Source organism: Oncorhynchus masou, chromosome 14 (genome assembly GCF_036934945.1).
Source record: "Oncorhynchus masou masou isolate Uvic2021 chromosome 14, UVic_Omas_1.1, whole genome shotgun sequence".
Taxonomy (NCBI): Eukaryota; Metazoa; Chordata; class Actinopteri; order Salmoniformes; family Salmonidae; genus Oncorhynchus; species Oncorhynchus masou.
In genome coordinates this window covers 9900167-9915394 of record NC_088225.1, presented here as the reverse complement: position 1 = coordinate 9915394, position 15228 = coordinate 9900167, and positions in this window count along the sequence as shown.

The window sequence follows — 15228 nt, the reverse complement described above, 5'->3', positions numbered from 1 at the left end:
GTTGTGATGCAGAAAGTAGTGCCGTGACAACCGGCATTTACAGTCCAAATTAAGTCCTCTCAGGTTGGCAGTTCTGCGTTTTCTTTGTGTTTGTGCCCTTGTGTTATCTATCACATATTCCTCTCTGCAGTAAATAGGTCTCCATCCAAAGCGCCCAACTCACACGGTATAACAACTGTAGTAATTTAGAGGGCCAGCTCTGGAGAAAGACGACAAAAGCCATTTATTGTGAAAATGGGGACTCCAGTACCGAGAGCCCTACTAGCAGACAGGGAGGAGGGAGGAGGGAGGAGACTTAAAGTGTAGGAGTGACTGATGGCCTTGGAGAAAGGGTTTGTGTTGGCTGAAAAGACCGAAATGTCTGTTTGAGAGAAACATGCAAATTGGATATATTTTGGAGCCTTTTCAACAGTGGGGAAGCACTTCAGCTAAAAGTGAAGCAGAATTGGCAGCAAAAGAGGAAGAATTGATTTGAATGTTCCATTTTACAAAGGGGAGTGAGGACTTTAATGGAGAGGCTTCTGTGCTGAGATGTACTGACAGGTTAGTGGGAGTGGAAGCGTAGGAAAGTAGGTTTGTTCCCACATAACCAAAAGGAATAAAGAGAGCAAGAGGAGAGGTTGTATGGATATAAAGTGGCCGAATTGGGTATGCAGATTGGTCCCACTTCGACACAAAATACTAGTTCTGTATTCATCCACAATGACAACTCCATGCCTGGAATTCAGAAACTGCTAGTGTGTGAAAGCTGTGAGTAAGCCCAGATAAGAGCGTCGGCTAAAGTCATTTAAGATGGAGAGTCATGTAATCTGTTGAATGGGACAAACCCTTAACCTAAAACTAATTTCTCCCTCCACGGCATTGTGCTTTGTCTGCAGAAAAGAGGATTTGAGGTGAGTTTCCAGACACTAAGAGCTAGTGGTGAAGAGGAGAGTTATAATTCACATCCTACCAGAGGCCCAGCCCAGTCAAAACACACACACACACACACCACACACACACACACACACACACACACACACACACACACACACACACACACACACACACACACACACACACACGCGCGCACACACACACACACAGGCTGAACCCCAAATCAACCCCTTCGCCATTTGCACAAGTGTTCCAAGGCTGAGGGAGTGAACATTATCAAGGGTGTAGGGGCTAATTATTCCCCCAGATGGACATGAACCTGCAAGGCTGCAGGCTTCAGAGCGAAGTACTATCCTGACATGCACTGCGATATGTTTGGAGTTTATTCAATTACATTTTTTTAAATTGAGAGGCGTGCCTGATTATATTCCACGTGCGTTAGTTTATGTCTGATTTTGAGACTTGACACAAATACCTTCAAATTAAAGGTTTAACTCTTAACTGAGGTTTATATATTGGGGGGATTTGTTCATATGAATTTCATGCTTGCTTCATTCAAGACAAGAGTGTGTTCCAAAGTTGATGGGTTTATTGATCTCCTCGCCACTCTCTGGAAGTCACCCTCAGAGTTTTGTCGGTAACCTGTGACAATGCGGAGAGCCCTCTGAGCGAGTTGGGAGGGGCGAGGGGGTGGTTTGGGATTCTCCATCACACACCAAGAGGTCCCTCACGTCTGGTCTACCTCCTCATTCATTGCTCTTCAGCTGCTGCTCCATATCAGTGTCTTTAGGACACCCAGTGCAGTTCTTAGGCAGTATGGTTACAAGGGGCACAGACCTTGCTGTATGTTCAGAGACACAGGAACAGTGGAGGAGGTAGGGAGAAGGGAGTAGTTAGTTAGGCAGTGGGTAGACACAGTCTTCATGATTCACTGACTCAAGACCAGAACACTGAGAACACAGACAGAATGGAAGCAGAACATAACAGTTAAAGCCAGACCATCAAGGACAACTGGACTAAAAGCCTCATACAGTCTTGGCTGTAAGCTGCCTTCAAATAAATACTGCTATTATATAATTGTACTTTTTACTATTGAGAATAAATGTGTAATTACAAGTATCCACACAGTAGAGGGTAATGGAACAATAATAGGTAGGAAATGAGAAGGACGGCCACATTCATGAACTTGCTAATAACTTCCTGACCTCTCAGCAGCAGAAATAACATATACAGTGGGTCTGTAGGAGACCTGTGTGTGTGTGTGTGTGTGTGTGTGTGTGTGTGTGTGTGTGTGTGTGTGTGTGTGTGTGTGTGTGTGTGTGTGTGTGTGTGTGTGTGTGTGTGTGTGTGTGTGTGTGTGTGTGTGTGTGTGTGTGTGTGTGTGTGTGTGTGTGTGTGTGTGTGCGCCTGGGTCCTGGAAGTGTAGTGGAAGGTGGACCTAAGTTCCAGGGAATTTGATCAGAAATGATGGAATGCTGAATATGAGATGAATCATTCATGTTTTAAAGGACTCTGATGAAACATTCCAATTATTAACACTAGCTATTGCTGAAAAGTTCAAAGCATGACGGGGAAATATTAAACTTTCATTTGGATTTTGGTATTTGGTAATTAATGTAGTCATCAGGTTTACTGCAGCAGGAATTTGCTTAATTAATGTAGAACTGTTTCCAGATGTGCTTAATAATGAAACAATAATGTCATTTCAGATAGACCTTTATGCCAGACTGTAGTCCTAGCCCCGAGGCTTAGGGGACTCACCACCCCTCATACAAAACTGAGCATTAGGCTGTGCATATTCTGAGCAGAGGCAATAGCAGCCACATCACTGTGGAAACCAGAATTGGCTGGGAGGGGATCTATCAGCATGGGAGCGGAGGAGGAAAACAAACTCATATGCAAAACAGAGGCGGGTAGAAATAAATATGAAAAGTCACAGTCGGTAAATCTTTGATGAGTTCCAAACTCTTCCTCTTTCGGCAGGAAGGCTTTGGGGTATTTTAACCAGTGGGTTGTTGTTTTTTTCCCGTCTTGGTGAAGGCCTGGGTTGATTACTTTATTAGATGGTGGGGAACATGAAAATAACGAATAGAATAGTTTGGAGACAGAGGAACTGAGGGAACAAGGGGTTGTGTAGGGGAGGATCATTCACAGCAGGAGACAGATGCAAAGTGTTTGATCACGTGAGTCTACATATCTCTCCCTCTATCCCCCCCCCCCCCCAACATGATGGAGCTCATTGGCAAGGTAAAGTGACAGCCATGTTTAATTTCTGCGTAATAACTGAAAATTCAACACAGTGAGAATGGAGAGCGACATGGCTTTTCATCAAGAGCCCCAGACAAATAAACACAGTAGAGCTACAACAAGACTCAGACACGGTCTCTTTTCTCTGGCAGCTACGTCCCATAAAAACTACACGGAATCTCACACAACAATGCGAACTGCAATAAGCATAGAAATGTCTTGAATCAATTAAATTGTTCGGAAACTATAGAGGACAGAGACTATGCCTTCATAACGATCAAACAGCAAAGGAGATGTTGTGTTTTGCAGTTACAGTATCTTGACAAACCAATGCTTTATCCTCTCATGTACTGTTTCATGTGGGCCAGTATTCCCATAAACCACCAGGTACTGCATATGCCTGTAGCATGAATAAAGACCCCGGTAACACTGACAACAACTCTGCTCCTTATCAAGTCTCATGGTTGTACAGTTGCGGATCCTGTCTGCTGTTTAGAGCAACACCCAGATCTATTTTCTGAACCTCGGAACGTAGAGATGAAAGTGTGTCAGCTTGTTGACGCAGAACAGTGAGGATAATTATTCATACCCAGGCACATACTTCATTCAGCAGCTCCGAGCCCCAAATGCAACTGACTCACACATCTCCCTCCTCCAGTCCAAACAAACATCCTCTCACTCAACCCCCCCCACCAAACACACAAAGCTCAATCCACTCGTTATACTGTAGAATAACATGGGTCCTTTCCTCATCTTCCAGCAGCCCTGATCTAGTCCTAATATAGTCCTAAAATCCGCTCTCCCTCCTTGAAAACATTATTTTTTGTCGAGTCAGAATGGGTCTTTCCATCCAACGAGTGTGAGTTACATAAAGCCCAGTGCATTCAGTGGATATTTCACAGCTTTGGTGTTTATCCTCGGACAAAGAGGCTGCAGAATTCGAGGGAAATTGAAGTGCTTAGTGGGCCTACTGAGAGGACCCTTAGCCAGGACACAAAGCACCTCACTCTGCTCTGAACTAACATGGGGAGAGCTGTCCTGAAATGAGGCGTAATTAGAAGCCACTTCATTACAGTGCATCTCTAACTGAAGTACTAGAACTTCTCTGATTGGGTGACATATATGCATGTGCTTAACTCGAAAACATGAGGGATTTGATTGGTTGATAAATGATTGGTGACGAAAAAGTACATGAATTGACTGGCATGTACAGAAGTACATGTAGTCAGAAGCATAAACACTGAGTTGACCACGGTCTAATTTCCTACATACAGTGAAAGTGCCCAGATGTAGTGTTGGTCTGTCCGCAGTGCTACAAGTCAGATCACAGCACACACCTGCTGTCCTCTCAAAATAAAAGTGAGTTTGATGCAGTTTATCTTATATGATCACTTTATGTTCATTAAAAAAAAAAACTAAACAGCTGAGACGTTTTGAACAACTGTGGCACTCACTCCCCCATGCAGTCCCTTTTCCCAGAAACAACTTAGGTCTGGGCATCCCTCCATCCCTCCTGACACGCATGCATGCACTCACACACTCACACACAGAGCCACATCACAAGTCCACTCACCCGCCATTCTACCCAGACTGCTCTACTCCCCTCGCCATCGCTGCCAGACAAACTAGAGCTCCCCAGGCGAGAGCTGGCCTGTCTCATCAAACTAGCTAGCAGCAGAAACCTCTGCCCTCTCGTTCCATCTCAGGGAACAACCGGCAGCTAGACAACATCATCTACATCTGCAGAAGATATTTTATGTCACCGCTTCTGCAACCTTTGATGGAAAGTTCTTTGATAATAAAATGATGCCATGTATGTATGACAGGCTGCTTGGAGACTTTAAATGATGGATGGCAGTCTGTGCACTAATTTATGCAAAGCTGGTTCACATGTTTTCTTCAACAGAACAGTAATGGGTCCTCTAGCCGCTGGGTGGTTTGCGTGCATGTATGTACGTGTGTCATTGGAACAGAGGTTACTGTATGACTAGAGGAGAGAGCGTAGAGGAGCCAACAGCGTTTACACAGGCAGCCCAATTCTGATACTTTTTTCCCTAATTGGTCTTTTGATCAGTCAGATCAATTCTGACAAAGATCTGGTGAGATTGGTCAAAATACCAATTAGTGAAGAACAGATTAGAATTGGTCTGCCTGTGTATACGCAGCCTAAGTGCGTGGCCAATTAGTAATTTCAGCAGCTCCGTGTTAAATTGTCACGGTACAGAGGTCAGTTTTAAACACAAACAATCAAGAGCTTAAACCAGTTAAGTAGCTCCTCTAACAAGAGGCCAACTGGTAAATCACATGACATCTACATTCTGCACAGCATATAATCGCAATTATGCACCAGGAAAAGAGCAGAGAGATGTCAAACGTGAGATTTGATGAGATAGAGCCGCATGGGAAAACAGACCGTATAGCCTGATCCTCCAGAGACGCGGGCGTGCAGGCTCTACGCTACCCTGCCTGGGGTTAGAAAAACACTGATTCAGGTCCTCCAAAAGTGAATTCCTGATGTGATTTCTTCTTCATAGAGTTTTCTTTGATGGCCTTTCACGAGGGAAATCATCCTGCCTGGGGAGCAAATGAGCAGAGACAGTACTCTCCCCTATATCCTGTCCAAACACACATTCTCTTAGGCCCTCTTGATCTTATCGTTCTCTTTTTCACTGTCATCTCTCCCCCAAATCTCACTCTCTGCTTTCTCGTTCAACTGAACTTGATGTCAGAAAATAACACATTTACCTTCTCAAAAAACATCAGCTCCTCAATTTACACTATATATTCAAAAGTATGTGGAAACCCATATTCAAATTAGGGAATTTGGCTATTTCAGCCACAACCGTTGCTGAAAATGTATCAAATCTAGCACACAGCCATGCAATCTCCATAGACAAACATTGGCAGTAGAATGGCCCATACTGATAAGCTCGGTGACTTTCAATGTGCCACTGTCATAGGATGCCACCTTTCCAACTAGTCAATCCATCTAATTTCTGCCCTGCTAGAGCTGCCCCGGTCAACTGTACGTGCTGTTATTGTGAAGTGGAAAAGGTAGAGGAGAAACAATGGCTCAGCCGCAAAATGGTAGACAACACAAGCTCACAGAATGGGATCTCCGAGTGCTGAAGCGTGTAGCTCCTCGGTTGCAACAGTCACTACCGAGTTCCAAACTGCCTCTAGAAGCAACGTCAGCACAATAACTATTTGTCGGGATCTTCATGGCTGAGCAGCCGCACACAAGCCTAAAATCACCATATGCAAAGCCAAGCATCGGCTGAGGGGGGGGGGGGGGTGATGCTCGCTGCCATTGGACTCTGGAGCAGTGGAAACGCGTTCTCTGGAGTGATGAATCATGTTTCATCATCTGGTAGTCAGACGGTCAAATCTGGGTTTGATGGATGCCAGGAGAACGCTACCAGCATCAATGCATAGTGCCAACTGTAAAGTTTGGTGGAGGAGGAATAATGGTGTGGAGATGTTTTTCATAGTTCAGGCTAGGTCCTTTAGTTCAAGTGAAGGGAAATCTTAACACTACAGCATGCAATGACATTCTAGACGATTCTGTGCTTCAAACTTTGTGGCAAATGTTTGGGGAAGACCATTTCCTGTGTGGAAGAACTTGACTGGCCTGCACAGAGCCCTGACCTCAACCCCATCGAACACCTTTGGGATGAATTGGAATGCCGACTGCAAGCCAGGCCTAATCACCAAACATCAGTGCCCGACCTCACTAATGCTCTTGTTGCTGAATGGATGCAAGTCCCTGCAGCAATGTTCCAACTTCTGGTGGAAAGCCTTCCCAGAAGAGTGGAGGCTGTTATAGCAGCAAACGGGGGCCCAACTCCATATTAATGCCCATGGTTTTGGAACGAGATGTTCAGTGAGCAGGTGTCCACATACTTTTGTAAATATGCTGATGTGGATTCTGTTCTCTGTAACTTCTTGTCCGTGTGCCTGGGGATGGCAAGTCCATACACATCAAGCTTGTTTAGATAAACAAGCAATTTTGCTAAAAAAATATATATATTTATCACAGTTCTGGAGAAGCTGAAACATATATTGGTTCAAGCTTAGAGTGATCAGCCACTAAAATATTGGTAAAAACCAGGAGAGAGTAGGGAAAGCAGGGAGAGTTTTGTGCTGAAGCTTGAAGAGCACTGACCGCAGATAAGGTTTGCTGGATCCGAGTTCTCCAACTTATCTCTGCTCTCTCCCTCTCCCTGGGGCTTCTGCAGCCAAGAATTCAGTCACTTTCTGATGATTGATCTTTCCGTCTGAAAGCAGTGGTCCTCCTGGCCCCTCTCACTTAAAATCCGCTCCCTCTCCCACTCTCTTCCTCCCTCCTGGGTCAATGGCCCCTTCATTGCCCTTCTGCTTGTCCATGACTGCTGAGGATAGAGCTGGTGAAAAGGAACAGACCCAGCCAGGATGAAGGTTGCTGCCGCGTCTCCCTACCAGGTTAAATGTCAGCATCCAAATGTATCACAACGTTGGTCCACCGCAGCACACAATATCGGATGGCAGGCGAGTCAAAATCGACTGCAACCACTGACATATTGCGGATGAGATGCGATGTGTGTGCATGTGAGACGCGGGTGTTTTGTATTTGAATAAAAAAATACAGGAGCCTCTTCATAAAGAGCTGATTCTTGTAACTGTAAAAGGAACAAACAACGTGGCCGTGGTTAACCGCGGTACCAAGACTTATTTATGAATCTATTTGAATAGCAGGATGTAATGTCTCAAAGTCCCCTCCGTCAGACATTCGTTAGCATATTCTTTGCTGCATTGAGGAGGTAGTCAGGATATCCCTTGGGACTTCATAAATAGTGCAGCAGGTCACTGTGGAAGCATCTATAATGTGTTTATCAAAGGCGACGTCAGCACTAACAGGCAGTAGGACTCCAACAGGAGCTACGTGTTTATGTACACAGAGCTAGGGCTGTCAGGACTAATACAGTACCTCCCACCAAACTCGTCTCAGAGCCTAGGGAGTGTTTCTCTTGAGATAATAAAAACACAGATTATATTAATTTTCTGTCAGGTTCTAGCCACACTCTGTGCATCACTGTGATTGATTTTCAGCTTATTCGCTACAGTGAGACGTTCAGCCCGGGGCTTCCGAGAGGAGGAATCAGAGGTGGTTCTACCAACACATTAATGTCTGTGTGTGTGACAGTCTGGATTCAGTCTCTACCACACAAAGCAATGTTCCGGCTGATGTTGACATTCAAGGTGTCACGCATTCACTGAGAAAAGCTCATAGATCCCCCCCAGTATATGTGTATACTGCAGGGAGAATGCAAACAGTCAAGAAAGATGAGGACATATTCTCTGACAGCCAATCTATCTGACATCATTGAACATGCTTCCTCCCTGGTTGTAGAACCACATTTACAAACCATCCCTGTCAGCCATACAGCGCATACAAAAGGACACCGTGCTGAAGTTTTATCCTTAATGATTTGAAGCACATGATGGATGCGACTGGTGGTGAGAAAGTCATTCACCTGCCCTTTCAGAGTGTGGCTGACTGGGCAGAACTAGTGTCTAACTAACTGACCTGTTTCTGCTGCTACAGTTCTGTTCAGTCAAGTCGTTATTAACCGAAGCTAAGTAAAAGTCAACATGGTCTGCCTGATATCCCTGCAAACAATAACGTATAAAGGATTTATGAAGTATTCATAAGCAGTATAGAGATACCTTCTAAGCCAAGTCATACTTTTGTACATTCATGGTGATTAAAGATCCTTAGTAAGGACTCCCTACAGCTGGTGTTTGCTCTGCTGCATTCATAACAGCACCGATGAAGTCTCAGCTTGGTGAGAAATGCCGATATTATGGACTGCTTGTGGCCTTTTCCTCCACATCCCTCCCTCCCTCTCCCAGGCAGGCAGGCAACAGTGGGCTCTCTCTCTCAGGCCCGTGGCCCATCGGTCCAACCCAGAGCATAGCTGTGAGGGGCCATCCATCATAGGGCCCGCCCCGCAGCCAGGGGATAGATTTCCGCTTCCCCGGCCCACTCATCAATCACCACGGACTCCCCTGCATACGCAAACAGCACAGAGAGGATAGGGTGGGAAAGACCAGGTAATGTCACAACTACTAGTACCAACCTGCCAGGCAGCTTCCACTAAGGTGATAAACACATACATACAGAACACTGCTTCTTTTGGATTAAAGGAATACCAAGTATTTATACTGTCAAACTCCACCACGGTTGGAGATATTCTCTCAAACGGTATAAAATGGGGTTCTGTGATCAATGCAGTGAGTGAAAACGGGTGGAGCCAACTGTCTGATGCAAGGAAGAGAGACCTGAGTGATGATAAGAACAAAAAGGAGGGTGCTGACGCAACAGGATAGAAAGAGCAAGATATGGGGAATGGGGGCAAAAAAACAAAGCTGGTGTGGGGGTGTGTATTGTGGGTTACACCACTTCAGCACATCAATGGTAGTGGAGTGAGAGGGAACATATAAACAGTACTTACTGTATGGAGTATGAGTCCAGCTGCTTCTGGTACTGCTGCTGCTACAGGCACACTTGCAATTAAAACCTCTAATTAATCAGAGCTATTTAAGGAATCCCATTCATCCCCCTCGGCAGGCAGAGCAGGCAGGCAGACAACCAGAGAGCAGGCAGGCAGGCAACCAGAGAGCAGGCAGGCAGACAACCAGAGAGCAGGCAGGCAGACAACCAGAGGGCAGGCAGACAACCAGAGGGCAGGCAGACAACCAGAGAGCAGGCAGGCATACAACCAAAGAGCAGGCAGGCAGACAACCAGAGAGCAGGCAAGCAGACAACCAGAGAGCAGGCAGGCAGACAACCAGAGAGCAGGCAGGCAGACAACCAGAGAGGAGAGCAGGCAAGCAGACAACCAGAGAGCAGGCAAGCAGACAACCAGAGAGCAGGCAGACAACCAGAGAACAGGCAGGCAGACAACCAGAGAGCAGGCAGGCAGACAACCAGAGAGCAAGCAGGCAGACAACCAGAGAGCAGGCAGGCAGACAACCAGAGAGCAGGCAGGCATACAACCAGAGAGCAGGCAGGCAGACAACCAGAGAGCAGGCAGGCAGACAACCAGAGGGCAGGCAGACAACCAGAGGGCAGGCAGACAACCAGAGAGCAGGCAGACAACCAGAGAGCAGGCAGGCAGACAACCAGAGAGCAGGCAGGCAGACAACCAGAGAGCAGGCAGACAACCAGATGGCAGGCAGACAACCAGAGAGCAGGCAGACAACCAGAGAGCAGGCAGGCAGACAACCAGAGAGCAGGCAGGCAGACAACCAGAGAGCAGGCAGGCAGACAACCAGAGAGCAGGCAGACAACCAGAGAGCAGGCAGGCAGACAACCAGGAAAGGCAGACAACCAGGCAGGCAGACAGACAACCAGGCTGGCAGACATACAACCAGGCAGACAACAGGGTAGGTAATACAGAGCAGACAACACAGATCAGGCAAGAGGGAAAGATTAACTGAATGTTCTCTCTAATTTACCTTCTCTCCCTCCATCCCCCACTTTTTAGTTCTGCTGTTCTCGGTTTTCTTTCAGAGGCCTAGCAGCTGCTTTCAGAATTATTGCATAACGAGAGATTGGATATGCATTCGTTTGAGGAAAGGGCTGGCCCAGAGCATAAAGATGTGAACTATTATAAGCAGAGTAAAGTTTGATGTTTGTTTGTTTACAGTTCCAGCATAGCATTCTCAGAATTGTCTGGTGTTCTGGAAATCAATCATGCAGTACAGTACATTGTTTCTGTGATTGAGAATCCACTGACTGAAGTTCCAACTCCACACACACAGCTATACCAGAAACCTGAAGCTTTTCCCTATTTTCTCCAGTGCCTCTTTCTCCAGGAAAACGTAACTGATGGTGGACCTGGTTGTTGAATCTTTAATCACCAGTACTGTGCTCGACACAGACATCATATCTTGTTTTGTTGGATCATTCAGGAATAAAGAGCGAGTGTGATAGAAACAGTCTGATGGTGGCTGACGGAGACAGACTTCTCCTGGAGATAGTTACAGAGGATCAGCTTGTTACTCATATCTACATATCTATATGCTCCCATGTAGCTCTACATCTACAGTAGCTGATCAATAATCAATCATCATAATCAATAATCATCAGTTATCGGTACTCGGATATTTAACAGCTACCGACAAAACCACAGGACATCTCAGTTGGGAGTTGAGGTTGTACTCTTTACCTATGAAATCGAAAGCTCCTGTGAGTGATGCTCCATGATCCACCCTGACACAAACACTCCCTATCTATATAATGAATATGAACTGGGTGGGCAGAGATTATTAAGTATAAAAGCACTAAACCTCACTCTAAAAGCTTCACTTATTCAAAAGTTTTATTAGAACCCTAAATGGTTCTCATGTAGGTTACTAAGAAAAGCTCATCCGTTGTTTAAAAATGGCCTTTTTGCCTTTGTGCAGCTTGACATGTCTCATTAATCGATTCATTCAAACAAGCATTGCAGAGCTGGCTACAATTTCAATTTCATTCCCCTGAAAAGATAGAACAAATATTATGGCTGAACTCAAATGTGCTGGTTGATAAAATACCTGTATTTATGGAAAAGGGTATTTTGTTTTTAAATTATATTGTAAATTGGAATGGTAGAGTTATGTCTTTTATGGAGTATGAGAAGGTCTGCTCAATCCAAGATTACAACCAATTGATTACAGCATTACCCCCAAAATGGAGGAGGCAGGTAGCAGTGGGAGGAGGTAGGGAACTGGTCTGTCTGCCCAGTATAAAGGATCAAAGCTGGCAGAGGAATAAAATAGCAGAAATAGGAAAGTATACCAGTTTCATCTGAGGACCAGAATGTTGAGAGCTGTGCCATACAGATTGCAAAATAGTTGGGAAGAGATGTTTTCTGTACTGATTCCATGGCACAGGGTGTATGAGTCGATGGAATGGAATTATTGTATTGGGAGGGGGGGGGGGGGTTTGAGGGGCAGCTCTTGGAGGGCTGGTGGCCTGACGGTCGGGAGCTTGGGCCAGTGGCTGAGAGTGACAAACATAGTGACCAGGCACATGTACCTAGGGTTTCCTCGTAAGTGAAGCCGGTTTTGTTCATTTTCTCTGACTTTTCAATCTACATCCTAACATGAAACTAAATAGAGCAAACATCTACACTTAATGCACACATGGATATCTGAGAACATGAACATCAGTGTTGACATTGAGCCCAAGTACAACAAATGCACACACATCTATACAAATCCCTTATGCAAGCAGATCGCCTATCATACATTACCTAGTAGATCTCCAGCTATCTCTGGTCGTGTCTCTCCTGTTTACTTTTCCTCTGCCTTGCCACCACATCTCTTGTTCCATCACTCTCACATGCCTGTTGAGGAATCCCCCATCTATTCCTGTCATTTAGTCTTTGAACATCTTACTTTTAGAGGAAGAAGGGATCATTCAGTTTGCTTTAAGCGCAGGAGCTTTTCCTGCTCTCCCAACTTATTGATTAATGAATAATGTCCTGAGTAGATGTATCGTTAGCACCTTTTCACAGAAAGAGCAGTACAGTGAAATAAGATCGATAGTACAATGCTCAAAAAAATAAAGGGAACACCAAAATAACACATCCTAGATCTGAATGAATGAAATATTCTTATTAAATACTTTTTTCTTTACATAATTCAATGTGCTGACAACAAAATCACACAAAAATTATCAATGGAAATCAAATGTATCAACCCATGGAGGTCTGGATTTGGAGTCACACTCAAAATTAAAGTGGAAAACCACACTACAGGCTGATCCAACTTTGATGTAAATGTCCTTAAAACAAGTCCAAATGAGGCTCAGTAGTGTGTGTGGCCTCCACGTGCCTGTGTGACCTCCCTACAATGCCTGGGCATGCTCCTGATGAGGTGGCGGATGGTCTCCTGAGGGATCTCCTCCCAGACCTGGACTAAAGCATCCGCCAACTCCTGGACAGTCTGTGGTGCAACGTGGCGTTGGTGGATGGAGCGAGACATGATGTCCCAGATGTGCTCAATTGGATTCAGGTCTGGGGAACGGGCGGGCCAGTCCATAGCATCAATGCCTTCCTCTTGTAGGAATTGCTGACACACTCCAGCCACATGAGGTCTAGCATTGTCTTGCATTAGGAGGAACCCAGGGCCAACCGCACCAGCATATGGTCTCACAAGGGGTCTGAGGATCTCATCTCGGTACCTAATGGCAGTCAGGCTACCTCTGGCGAGCACATGGAGGGCTGTGCAGCACCCCCAAAGAAATGCCACCCCACACCATGACTGACCCACCGCCAAACCGGTCATCCTGGAGGATGTTGCAGGCAGCAGAACGTTCTCCACGGCGTCTCCAGACTCTGTCACGTGCTCAGTGTGAACCTGCTTTCATCTGTGAAGAGCACAGGGCGCCAGTGGCGAATTTGCCAATCTTGGTGTTCTCTGGCAAATGCCAAATGTCCTGCACGGTGTTGGGCTGTAAGCACAACCCCCACCTGTGGACGTCGGACCCTCATACCACCCTCATGGAGTCTGTTTATGACCATTTGAGCAGACACATGCACATTTGTGGCCTGCAGGGGGTCATTTTGCAGGGCTCTGGCAGTGCTCCTCCTTGCACAAAGGCGGAGGTAGTGGTCCTGCTGCTGGGTTGTTGCCCTCCTACGGCCTCCTCCACGTCTCCTGATGCACTGGCCTGTCTCCTGGTAGCGCCTCCATGCTCTGGACACTACGCTGACAGACACAACAAACCTTCTTGCCACAGTTCGCATTGATGTGCCATCCTGGATGAGCTGCACTACCTGAGCCACTTGTGTGGGTTGTAGACTCCGTCTCATGCTACCACTAGAGTGAAAGCACCGCCAGCATTCAAAAGTGACCAAAACATCAGCCAGGAAGCATAGGAACTGAGAAGTGGTCTGTGGTCGCCACCTGCAGAACCACTCCTTTATTGGGGGTGTCTTGCTAATTGCCTATAATTTCCACCTGTTGTCTATTCCATTTGCACAACAGCATGTGAAATGTATTGTCAATCAGTGTTGCTTCCTAAGTGGACAGTTTGATTTCACAGAAGTGTGATTGACTTGGAGTTACATTGTGTTGTTTAAGTGTTCCCTTTATTTTTTTGAGCAGTGTATTTTGTTGACTGTTTATCTAGATGCATTGGTGCAATAGGCTTAGGCTACATGAGAACACAGACAACAGGTTAGCACTCTGCCCATGTCAAGCACCCTGATCTCTGTCAACCACTGCTGCATGCAGGGAAATATTTTAAACCACAGCAGTTTTTAAATATTAGGCTATCCCTTGACATTCAGAGGGCAAACAACCGGATGTTCCTTTCTGATTGGAGGAAGCCTACACCGTAAAGCCTATCTGCTTGGTTTCTTAAAGCCACAGTCTAAGTTTTCCAGTGCCTAGTTTGAACAAATAAAATAAACTTGCATCATCCCAAAGAATTCTGACCAAACTTTCCAACCTAGTGGAGCGATTCAGCCTCCCAGCTCAACAGAGAGGACAACGTCATCGCTAACGCATCAGTTATGACAACAGAGGAACCATCGAACCGTTTACCAGTCGCAGTGAGGATGGCTTCTTTACACGAGAGGCTGATTCTGTTACCCGGGCAACCCCAATGCGAAGACAGGCAATTTTATGGACCATCTGACCTTTATCGTTCCTGAGAGTAAGACTAGTGCATACAAATTACCAAGCTCAATCAACTGACCGGTCAATGCTGCCCTGTGGTCACTTGGCCTTGAGCGCAGCAGCAAGCCAATTAGGTGTTAGAAAGGAAAGGTATCATTTCCTCTGTGAGGGCCCCCCACACAGAGCATCATTATTATTCAAAAGATCAATCAGTTGTTGAAGGACTTTTAGATCACAAAAAAAAAGTCCTCGTTTTGATCAAGCAGAGGCCAATGTTCGGAATGAGAGCAAGTGTACCGTGATTAGTAGGACATGTGTGAAAATAACCTCTGTAGTTGGTATGTTTTCAAGTGAATAGGGGTTAATGATGCATGCAAATTATTGGTGTACATAATAATAAAGAGGTTTAGGAAGGCTTAATATATTGTTTGAATACCCTGCTCAGAGAGA